Consider the following 12,748-nt stretch of genomic DNA (forward strand, 5'->3'; position numbering starts at 1 on the left):
TTAATATTTCCCAAGTTTCTGAAACTTTTGAAAGAAAAATTAACCTCACCCCCCCAAACCCCCCCCCCCACAATATTTCCAAGCTGCAACACGTTTTCCATTAATAGCCTCCAAAGATGTACACAGAAAAATGTCAAAATGCAAATGGAAATGTTGAAAGGAATGCACTTAGGATATAATTACCAAAATTAAGTAAACCACTTGTTTGGTAGTTTTTCTTTGTCCCTTGACTGTGCTTATTGCAATTTCAGTGACTATTTTGTGAGGGAAAGAAGTAAGTTGTGATACCACCAGGTAATCAGTGGTGTCATTTATGTCTTCAGTGCTTTCAAGTTTACCTCATTGGTTCTCGTTATAGATGAAATGAATTGTCCTGAAAAAACTCTGGGGCAGTACTCACACCATAGTGCTCAGTGAAGTCATAGTTAGCTCTTGATATGCTATTTATGCTTCTCAGCATTTAGAATAATCACCCATGGTCTTTCAAAAATATTTCTTTCTGCATTCAACTTTAGTAATTTAGAAATCTTTAAAAAAAGGAAATTGTCTAAGTATCAAGTACTACTTATAATGACACTAATTTGTTATTTTAAAATAAAATTATTTAAAATATGTGTTTTAAACATTTTTAAATTAAAAACTTTCCTACAAAAACAAATCCTCAGACACAGAAGAAACTGGAACTTTCAGTAATTCTGTTAAAATTTTTAAACAGAATAACACTGAGGGAGGGCACTGGGCTTCATGTCAGTTTAATTTAATTTCACTTCTGATTGGTTCTTCACACTGCCTGTGCAACCTTTGGCAATACACAAAAAATGGGAGAAATGAAACCTACTTATTTAGGTTTCCATGTTTTTTAGTAGAAAACTAACATCATTATCTCAGAGAATACATTTTTAAATTCAGTGATATTACTAAAACTCTGACTTAGATATTTTAACCTCCTTATACTGTGAGAAAATGTGTTTACTGGTTAAGCAACTTTTTAATGTTTAAGAACTAGTATTGGGTAAAGTTAATCTTAATTTGACACCCAAACTAATGTATATAAATATCTTACCTATTAGATTAAATATCTTAATGTATTATTTCCACATTGTTAATATTGATGGAAATATATTTGCAGTACTTAGATTTCTTTAGTTTATTTAGTGAAGTAATTATTTGGATTTGGTGTCAAAATATATTTAACTGATTTCTGATTTCACTACCTTGTATGGTGGTATCTATTCACATGCTTTTATTCTCAGTTTCACTGACTTTAAAGTAAGTAAGGACAGAAGGAGGAAGGGAGGATACAGGACAGGAAGAAAGATGTAATAATGGGAAAGTAAACTCAAGAGACGGATGAAAGATTTTAGAGAAATCTTTGGACCAGTCTAAAGTTTTGACTTTATCTGATTTAATCTTTTTTTTTTTTTTTTTTTTTTTTTTTGTACCAGGGATCGAACGAACTCTGGTCCTTGCTCTTGAGCAGCAGATGGAGAAACCACTGAGCCAAATCCCGGGCCCCTGATTTAATCTTTTGAAATCATAAGATAGAAGATTAGCTATAGTCAGATTTGTGTTGAGGAAGGCTAACTCTGACAGCGCAGATGAAATAAGTAAGAGAGCAGTTTGACTGAAGCGATAATTCAGATGAGAACTAATAGGACCTGAAAGAGAATGGCGGAAGTAGCATCTAAAGAGTCTGCAAGTGTGAGGGGTAAATAGAAAAAGGAGAGCACTCAGGAATCAAACGTAGATCAAGAAAAGGGAGAGAGTGTGAGTAAAGGAAAACTCAGGTGTGGCGTTTAGGGAGCAATTGAAAGGGAAACAACGGAAAAAATACAAATGGAGAATATAAGAAGGACGGATTCTGTTTTGAACACAGTTAGCTTCTAGTGGCATTATGGTTCGTATCTGTTTGGAAATCAGACTTCCTTCCTGCTCAGGACACAGGAGATAGTGAAGGAATGCAGAAATAGAGCTCGCCTCACCAACATGAACATGGTGCTGGAAAACAGGAGATAGAAGAACTATCTCTAAGATCTTGATAAGAGGGCAAAGAGTAATGGGAGAGAGTTCTAGAAATGAGGCTGGTTTGAAAGGATCATAGAAATAAATGGAAAAATCAGGATTTTTTTCTGTTATAATACACACTGCAATGCCAGAGACATGCAGCAAGTATAAACAAACATTCCTCGGGAATTGAGAGGAGAGCACCAGAGAAGCCAGCACAGAGTTGTGGAAGTGATTCATTGTGATTATGTTGGAAGACTTGGAATGGAATGGGAAACAAGTGGTAGCCAGCAGCCAGCTCTTTTTGTTACTCTTCTTATTTATGAATGTTTTCAAACACAAAAGTAGAGTCAACAGCTATCAGCACTTTCCCACACTACAGTCTCTTCTTTGAAGAACAGGAACTGAAGGATAAGAGAAATGGAACTTCATACAGTTTTAAGAACTTTCATAATAAAATGATTTATATAAATTATATTCATAAACTTTTTCTTCCCACTAACAACTTCGAAATTTTCTCTAGGAAAGCTGTTGTAGATATTCATCTTCTATTATTACTCTTTTTTTGTTGTTGTTTTTTTGGTGGAAGGTACTATCTACCACCAGTTAATGCACAAGCATCCATCCTTTCATTCTTGGTGGAAACCTTGATTTTTCTGGTTATGACTGCCAGTGGATTAGGAAGAATTTTCTTCAAATCAAACACAATACAATTCACCATTATCTTTTTGTAAGTTTTAGACCAGATAATAGGTTTTAAAAATGTGCCTGAGCTATCGATTTATACATAATAGACCTCTATTCAGACATATTAGGCTTTAGCAAAAAATTATATGTGTGGCAATCAGACTAGAAAAACTATCAATAAGTTACGTGTTTTACTCATCTTAAATACTGGGCTGACCTTCCTGGTTCAGCTATTCTACTTAATAGTTTTTGATCTATATTTCTTTAAGGTCTGAAGCATATCATGTTTTTCTCCCAAATACAAGCAATCTTTGTCAAGCATAGTTAATGTAAATCCCTGCTCCAATTCAGAAGACAAGGACCGGCTTCTACATTCATGGAGAGTCAGCCAGGAGTGTCCTTGTGTTGGTGCCTGTATTCTTCAATGCCACACGCAATGATTAGAAGCCATGTATTTGCATGGAAGATAGAAGTGAGACTTCTTTGTAAAAAGGAAAGATTTAGTTATCACTAGCTAAGCTTTAAAATATGGCAGATTTGCATAGGCAACAAAAAATATGAAAGGTGATTCTTTTGTTACTATGTAAAAAGCCCATTCTTGATTATGTGCTAGCAGACTCAGGAATGGAGACTGGATGGAAGTGTTGTGTCTGCAGGCATCTAGCTCTCTACCAAACGGTGCACACAGAAAGAAGTGGGCTTGAATCTAAGAGGAGAGGTCAAGAAAAGAATATCCTTAGGGGGAGATTTCTTGAAAGGGCCATTTACTTCCAGTATCAAAAGATAAATAGTTTTTATATTTTAACGATGGCCACATGGCAGGTAATAGGATGAGTTTTACCCAATGTATATAATTTAATATTTACAATAGCTGCATGATAATTGTACTGCTGATTCTTGAGAATTTGAATCATTCTGTGTCACACAGAATAATAAGCTTTGAGGGTTAACATCCAAACACTTCTTACTCTTTACCACGTTAAAAATTAAGTTTCTTCTGGTTAAATTTTACCCTATTTTCAATTCATATATATTTTAAAATAAATATTTTGAAAATGAATTATCCCATGTTGCTACTTATAAAATATTTTATTGTGAGATATGACATCTTCAGAAACTTGAGACTAACTGATTTATATTGGACCAAACTTACATTAAAATTTACTAAGAATTCTATCTGTATTTACTGTCTTGTTTAGAAGATGAAGCTTAATTCCCTTCTCCTGGATTTAGTGATTTGGTTCCAAAGAATAGAGTACGGAAGGGAAAAAGAATTGCTTTACTGAAGAGGAAGTTGGGAAACCCCATTCTCTTCCAGTGACAGACTTAATATCAGTGAAGTTTTTGTTGACATCATTTACCCCTGATTTTATGTTAGGCAAAGGGAACTTCATCTCTGTGGAATTCTTAACCCAAACCAAAACTCTAGTCTAATTATAAACATATCAGAAACACCCAAATTAAAAAACACTCTACAACACACCTGAGCAGAATTTTTCAAAACTTAAAGTCATGAAAAACAAAGGAAGACAGAAAAACTCACAGACAGAATGTAACTAAGGACACATATTGACACATTCAGTATTGTAACTCAGATTGAATCCTGAACAGACGAAGGATATTAGTGGAGAGAATGTAGTCTTAATAAAGCTTATAGTTAACAACATTTAAATACTAATTTCTTAGTTTTAAAAAAAGATACCATGGTTATGTAAAATGTTAATAATAGGGAAACTGAGTGGAGGTCATACGAGAAATTTCTGTACTGTTTTTAGGAATTTGGTAAACCTAAAATTATTCTTAAGGTAGAAGTTAAATTATATTGAGAAGTTTTAGTGAGAATATCAGTGGAATGCAAAACATTCATTATCATGTAAGCTCATCATTAACATTTAAATGTTGAAAATTCATAGATTTTGCTCTGTAAAAAATGCACCATACAATCAATACTGTTATTCTGACTGAAATTTGATATGTTGAGATATGTTGTTTTAATCTTTCATTCAATATATAAACAGGAGCTTGGCTTTTTCTTTAGTACATTATAAAATGTCATAAGCTTCTTAATCTTCAACTCCAAAGTTTGGGGAAGCCATTAGTTCACGTTATCTCTTCTGGAATTTCCTCATATATCCTTTAAGATAAAAACAATGCTTGAAAAACAAGTGACATCTGCTCTTGGCTATTATTATATTTCTTACTTTCTAATCTCTTTTTTCTTGCTGAGAAAATCACTTCCATTGGATCCAAATCCTATAAGGACTTAAAGATTGTTACAAACACCACTAGTTATATTATAGGATCTGGCAACATATAATTACTTATAGATTCAAACTGTATCTCAGATATCATCAGGAAGATTTTTTAACTCTATACCTTTTACAAAAGTTTATGATTTGTCCCTTACCCTGGGCTCTTTGACTGAACTTCAAAATTTTCTAAGGTTTCTTTGCTCAATCTTTGTCCCTAGCATTTGTAAGGTATCTAATTCAGAGCAGTTGTTCAAGAAATATTAGTTGAATTGAATGTCACATGGAATTTAAATTTGTTTTTTTTTTTAATTTATACCTGTTTGAAATAGAAAATATTTACAGTCCTTCTGTGGAGTTGGTACAGGTACATAATACAGCTTCACCCTTTTTCCAACCCCTTTCCTTCCCCTCCCTCCATCTCTTGGTCACATCCCATTCTAGAAAGACCTACGTCTCTATTGACTATTATCCAGCATTTAGTTTGCTTTTTATTTGTAGCTTCAATTTTTCACATAAGAGAAACCATGCTATATTTAAGCTTGTGTGACTGATTTATTTCTCTTAACATTATAATATCAAGGTGCATTGAATATTTTATAGAAATAGGACTGGAAATATTTTTTTAATTCATTAAATTCATTGGTACATTTTAGGTATACAATACAGCTACATTCATCATTGGGGATTTGTACCTGTGCATGATATATCTTCGTTCTTGTTTTTTCCCCATTCCCCTTCCCTCCTTTCAACCCCTCCGTCCCTCTCTATTTACAAAGACTTTGCTTCCATTTTTTCCTTTTCTCATATTTTTTCCTTTCCCTTTCCTTTCTCCTACTCCTCCCACTTCCATTTCCTCTTCCCCTTCCCCTTTGGGCTTTTTCTTCCTATTTCACATTATCTATTATACATTTTGATCCTCATTTATACCTTCATTTTCTTACACCAGAGAAACTATTCAGTATTTATACATGTATCCTATTTATTTCACTTAAGGGTATTGCCTCAATGTAATTCATTTAGCTATAAATGCCTCTAGTTTCTCATTATTTATGGCTGAGTAGTACTGTTTAAAAATAAACAAACAAACAAACAAAACAAACAAAAAACCCCCACATCTTCTTTATCCAGTCACCAATTGATGGGAATTTGGGTGGTTTCCAAGATTTCGCTACTACAAACTGTGCCATTATGAACATGGGTGCACATATATCTCTGTGGTATGATTCTTTCAATTCTTTTGGGAAGATACTCAACATGGGAATAGCTTGGTCAAATGGAACCTCTAATTGTAGTTTTTTGAGGAATCTCCATACTGATTTCCACAGTGGTTGGAACAGTCTACACTCCCGTCAACAGTGCAGAAGGATTCCTTTTTCTCCACACCCCTGCCAGCATTTGTGATTGGTTGATTTCTTGATAGCAGCCATTCTTTCTCAGGTGAGGTGGAATCTCATCATTGTTTTCATCTGCATCTCTCGAATGACCAGTGATGTTGAACATATTTTCATATGTTTATTGCTGCTTTTACTTCTTTGTCTGAGAATTGTCTGTTCATTTCAGATGCCCATTTTTGGATTGGGTCTTTAAATTTGGGGGTCTGAGTATTTAAGTTCTTTAATAAAAATTCTTTTAAAATTGTTTATAGATTCTAGATAGCAGCCCTTTGTCTGAGGGACAGCAGGTGAAAATTTTTTACCACATTGTGGGTTGTCTCTTCACTCTGTTGGTGGTTTCTCTTGCTGTACAGAAGCTTTTTAACAAGATGAGAACTGGGATTGCAGACAGTTGCCACCATGCCTGACTCTGAAGTGTGCTTTTAAATAGTGCAATAGAAATGTAGCTTATTGATAAGCTAGTGCTATGGTATGCAAACAGTCTTCTTTTCATAGTTGTAAGTATTCAACCAAGGAAATTCACCCAGAGTTCTTTTCCAGTTTTTTTCTCACTCCCAGTTAAAATTTTCTATTTTGAGACAGGATATCGCCAAGTCTCTAAGTTGCCCCAGCTGGTCTCAAACTTGCACTCCTCCTGCCTCAGCCTTGCAAAATGTTAAGATTAAGGCAAATACAACCATATTCTCCTAAACTAATCAAAATCTTGAATGCATATTTCAAGCAGTTGCACTGAATATAAATTTACCCTTTCAGGCCCTCTTGTAATTGTACAAAATATTTACTTTTATTTGATTAGATTTTTTTAATAATATAGCAAAAACTTGAAGAATTTAAGTTTACATTATAAATAAGTGAAATCCAAAATGAAAACTTATGGACATTTCCAAACATCAAATAGAATCTTTTAAATATGCAGCATTTTGCTTGAAAAGATTATTTATTCTCTTTAATCATGCAATATAATTTAATGTGTATTGTGTTTCTTATATTAACTATATTCATCCTGAATTATATCATTAAGTAATATTAAAAAGGTATATATAACATATAGTGACCATAATAATAAAAATTTTATTACTGATATATTGATATATCACATTTACATAACTAAAACATAATAATAGCATTTACTTAAAAATAAAAATCATGTATACTAACAGTATTGTAGTTAGTTCATGTACTTTATAACATGATTTTCCTAAAAACAGTATAGAATCTGTTCAATTACCATGCATTTTACATAAAAAATAAAATATAAAAATGCAGAGCAAACAAACAGTCCAGCTAAGTTCAGGTTTGTTCTATAAAATTACCCAGTTGATATTCCTCTTAGTAATATATCCATTGGAGGACTTCTAGGGAACCATAGACTAATATTGTTTTTAGAGCATCAGATTTAATCTGGGATAATGTTAAATTATTTCAAAAGGCTGAATATAGGCACTAAAAATTGATTGACATGTAATCAATATTATAGTCATTTTAGATAGCTGATTATACTGAATATAATTATGCTTATAATTGACATGGTGCCAAAAATACTGAGGTTTTAAGAAAAAAATTAGAAAGTAATACTCCTGATAAGATAAATAAACTTAAAACATTAAGAAATCAGAATAGACTAACAAAGGAATTTTTACAGACAATTTGAAATTGAGTTAGATTTAAAAGTTAAGTAAAATATAATTGTGGTGATGATTAAAGTATGATCAGGTAATAGTTTTTTTAAATTTGGAAAGTTTATTAAAGATAAAATGTGGGTATAATTTTAATTATGTAATACCAGAACAAGAAAAACTGGACTCATCTGGACTTATTTTAGAAATAAAAGTATGCTTTTACAAAAGAAGACTGTATTTGATTTGATAATGTTTTATATAGAAAAAGTATATACTTGTACATTGAATAATCTGTATTTCTGATCTATTATTCCTTGGAAATAAGGGATGGAATTGGAATTGGGTGATTTAGAATTATTAAACTTTAGAGTCATCATAGTAGTTCAGTACCTTTTTTTACATATAAGGAAAATGGCCCAAAGTAGACGAACCAAGAATAAAATGGACTTCAGATTTTTAATGGAGCATACTAGACAAAAAGTATATGTAGGAAAAGAGCACTTAAAGTGAAGCCAGGGCCAGATGATCTGGTGGGAACTTTTCTGCTTATCGTTCACTGAAAACAGAGAATGCAATTGCATACTACAGAATTAGAGAGACCTTAGTCACAATGGATACTGAAAAGCAGAACAGATCACAGAAAAGAAACTCAATTTTAACCTTGAAATGGAATTAATTTGATGGTAAATAAGTTTACTTTTTAAATTATCCCTTTATTAAATACAATTTAAGCAATATACATTTGCTCGTGTGTAAATACATCGCATTTGAGTCCAAATGTAATTATTGTTTAAATTTTGATTTTAATTTTAATAATTGTGTTTATTCATTTTATTTGTAGAGGTATTTGACAGTTATTATATTTTATAAAAGACAGTTGATGTAGATTTTGTACAATGAAGGTATTTGTCCTCTTCATTTTGTGAACTGGTAATAAGTTGTTATTATGCACATTACAGTAACTTTGTTATGCACTTTCAATGCAATTTTCCAATTAGTTTCTTTATGTGATGTGTAGAATATAATTTCTTTATAATAATGTCCATATAACGCATTGGAGAATGAATTATACCCCTACTTCAAATACTTTTATTCAATTCCAAATATAATACTATATATATAAACAGTAAACTACCTTTAGTAAAAATCCTAGCAATTGATTATTAAGATTCAAGTTATAACATAAAGAATCTATATTGTACAGAATGTATACTTGTGCTTTAATGTTTGAATGTTGTGTGCAAAACTTATTTTTTATTCTTATGAGCAAAGCTCTACCACACACAGAATGGTAAAAGTACATATTTTAGAAATAATTTTAGACTTTTGACATTCTCCTATGTAATAATTTTTTTAAAAATTTATGATCTAAGCTGAGTATTGTATGCCTATAATCCCAGCACTTGGGCAGCTGAGGCAGGAGGATCACTGTGAAATCCAGGCCAGCCTTAACTACGCAGAAAGACTCCGTCTCAAAAAATTATATTCTATATTAACATTTTTAAGTTTAAGAACCATTAAACGCTATTTTAAAAGCATGTCTTGTGTTAGATATGTTCATATATTTCTACAAATGAAAGCAATTCTCTATACTATGTTACTGCTCAAATGCAACTTATGTTTCGAAATTTATTTCACACTGAATTAACTGATGCTGGTTAGTTAGAGAAACTGATCAGTGCTATTATAATACCTTTAGGGATGAGTCGTTCCTTTTGGTACCTTTAATAACGAAGCACAACTATTTGTGGAGAAGGCTGGCTCTTCCTGAGCTGATTATGAAGGCATTTTCATAAATAATAAAAGCCTCATGAAAATAATGTTACCAGATGTTACACTTTTCAAAATTAACTGTCCTGAGGCATTTTTTCCTCTAGGTGAAAGACGTGTAAAATTCTGCAGCTGTAATAATCAGGATTATCCCTGCTATACTTGTTAAATTGTGTGCCATTGACACTATCAGTTATTTTTTTCCTAGTAACTTCACTCACAATAACTAAAATGTGCATAGAGTAGTAAACCATTAGAAAAAATAGCAGCAGGAATGTCGATCATCTGTCAAAATGACGTGTAAGGGAATGAATTCTGTTTGTGTTGGCTCTGAGTGCTGACGAAATAAATAGAAGATGTGACATGAATTCGCTTTCTGCTATAAAAGTATCAGCTCAAAGGCTACACTTCATTAGCTTCAAATGTACCGTGCATAATAGACAAGGCAGAGCAGTGCTCTGATTCATTGTGAAAGAGCTTATCAGACCTCCTTTCAAGTGATGCTTCAATAAATAAAGGAAATAATGAAAAACATTCCAAGTAGAACAAAACTGTAGCACTGCACTTGGCACTTGACAGCAAAGTTCGGAAGACAGTTCTGTGTCCTCTACTTTGTGTGATTAACACCTAAGTGGCAAAAAGACACAGAGTAATCTCCTAAGAGAATTAATTGATTTTTGCCTTTCTTCTTTTTTTTAATGTTCTGGACATTTGTTAATTGAACCTGAAAAAAAGTGATGGGAAAAATCACTTCTTTCCTAAGTATAAAGGGGTTTTCATTTCTTCCTTGACTTAAAATAGTTAGATAAGTGTGTGGATATACTTGGAGAAATATTGCCTTATCTGTGTTTATCTTTGATGTTGTTTGGGCCCTTTGCATAGACATAATGTGAAGATCACATCTTTCTCTCTCAGTATTAATATACTGACTCATTGTCATTCATTTATTCATCATTGTTTCCATCAATATGTTAACAAAATATTGTATCATGCTACAGTTGATGATGGATCTTTTAAGTCTTAGAATCTAAAATACAAACAAAATATTTGCTTTTGAGGAGATTATGGTCTATGGTAATGTTCAATTTTTATTTACAAGTTCATTATAAAAATATCAAGCTACCTTCACCATCATTTTCTAAATAGGTGAAACGTTTATTATCTCCTTTGAATAAAATAGTTGTTCCTGTATTAAACTCTCATATAATTAGTACTTCTCTATTTGTACATTGTCAACCTGTGGAGTAACCTTTGGCCATTTACTCATTTTCCCACAAAAATCTGAGGTTAGACTCTGTGATAATATTCATCATCACTGTAACACCAAAAGAATAGAAGTTTTGGTAGTTTTCTAATGTGGTTAAGAATACAGAATTGAGTAAGGTCCAGAGTGTTCTCTGGCTTTTGCTCATTTTGGGTCTTATTAGGGTTAATTTCTCCAAGTCTTAGTTTCCTGTTCTACATGAGTGTAAATATACAACTGATGGGATTATATGAATTAAACTATCAACTAGCACTTAGGTAATATTATTAGCTACTATTAACATTTAGTTAATAATAAATGTCAAAATTTCTGTGATTTCAGCCATGTAAAGTAAATTCACTTTAAAAAACATGGTTTATAATTCTAGAACTACAGTGCATACTACCAATATATCCCACAGAAACTCTTCAAGTTTGTGCAAACTGTAATGAAAACAAATCCAACAGAAGAAAATAGTAAAAAATTCACCCATTCTCTAGACCTAATAATTTGAAATAGATAATACAAAAATGTTTAGAAATTTGGAGAAGGAAAGTATCCTATTCAACTGGGAATAGTGGGATTGCATGCTTTGTAAGGACATGATATTTAACGGGATTAAGTTAATTTATAAAAACTAAACATTTCTACCAAAAGCACCAATAAAAGGGTAGTGTCTTGATAAAGTCCAAAGTGTGTTTGGAGTTTGGATCTGCTCTATGTGGGAAAATTTTGATTTGGAACATAGAAGAAATTATGGTTATTTAAGTGAAAGATTATTGAAAGGGGATATTTTTAAAGAGAGCTGGAGAATGTAGAGGTGTTTAAATTTTATTTTTTAAAATTTTATAAGCAGAACAGTAAATTGTTGTAGTCAAGCTTAAAAGAAAGCCGTCTGATGGTGTATAAAATGGACACTAATTTGATTTTAGGCAGATATTTTTAGATATTTACCCATTATTCTTACTTTCAGAGATAAAAGTGTTGCACATTTACTGATGAGTACTATTCTTCAATTGGTGCTGATATTCATACACTTGCATTTTGTTTGACATAGTGTCCACAATGTGCTTATTCTGAAATGTGTCTGAAAAAACTAATTGACATGAACTGACATTGAGAAATGCTGTAATTAAACTGCTAAAGAGAGCTTTTCAGATGTTGGCTGTTGTTTAATATGTTCTGTTGCTACTTAATCGCCAGTAAAAACATTTAGATAGACACTTTACAAACACAGTGATGATGCTCCATAAATTTAGATCTCATTTGCAGTCAGGCTCCTGGAGTGGTTTACAGTTGGGTTCCAATATTTGTGATGTTACTGATTTTCAAGTGCAGCTTTTCATTGATTTGTGCCACCCACCCTGAGTGCTCCTGTGAGCTGACTGCAAGGTCAAGCACAGAGACAAGGATCCATTACTGCTTTTGATGGGTCAAAAATCTCTTCCCAGGCACTGTTTGGTGACTTATGTTCCTAAGCTGAACTGGGCTACAGATATGAGCCATTAGGAAGCGTGTTTGGATTTTTTGTTTTTTGGGGTTTTTTTGTCTTTTCCTGAACTAAAGCAAATTTCACTGCAAGTGTAAAATTCTATTCTGAAAATAATCACACGGCCTTTCCTCACAAAATAAACATCTTCTGCAACAGTGTATGCTTTTCACATGCACAAAGGCCACTGAAGTCACTGTGGGACCTGTGTTCTGTCGCACCTTAGGAGAGACACTTACTTGTCTGAACATAGTGTCACCCATTTTATTCATTACAAAATGTCAGTTATT

This window comes from Heterocephalus glaber, unplaced genomic scaffold (genome assembly GCF_053883595.1).
Source record: "Heterocephalus glaber isolate CG9 unplaced genomic scaffold, H.glaber_assembly_v1.0 deba00001481, whole genome shotgun sequence".
NCBI lineage: Eukaryota > Metazoa > Chordata > Mammalia > Rodentia > Bathyergidae > Heterocephalus > Heterocephalus glaber.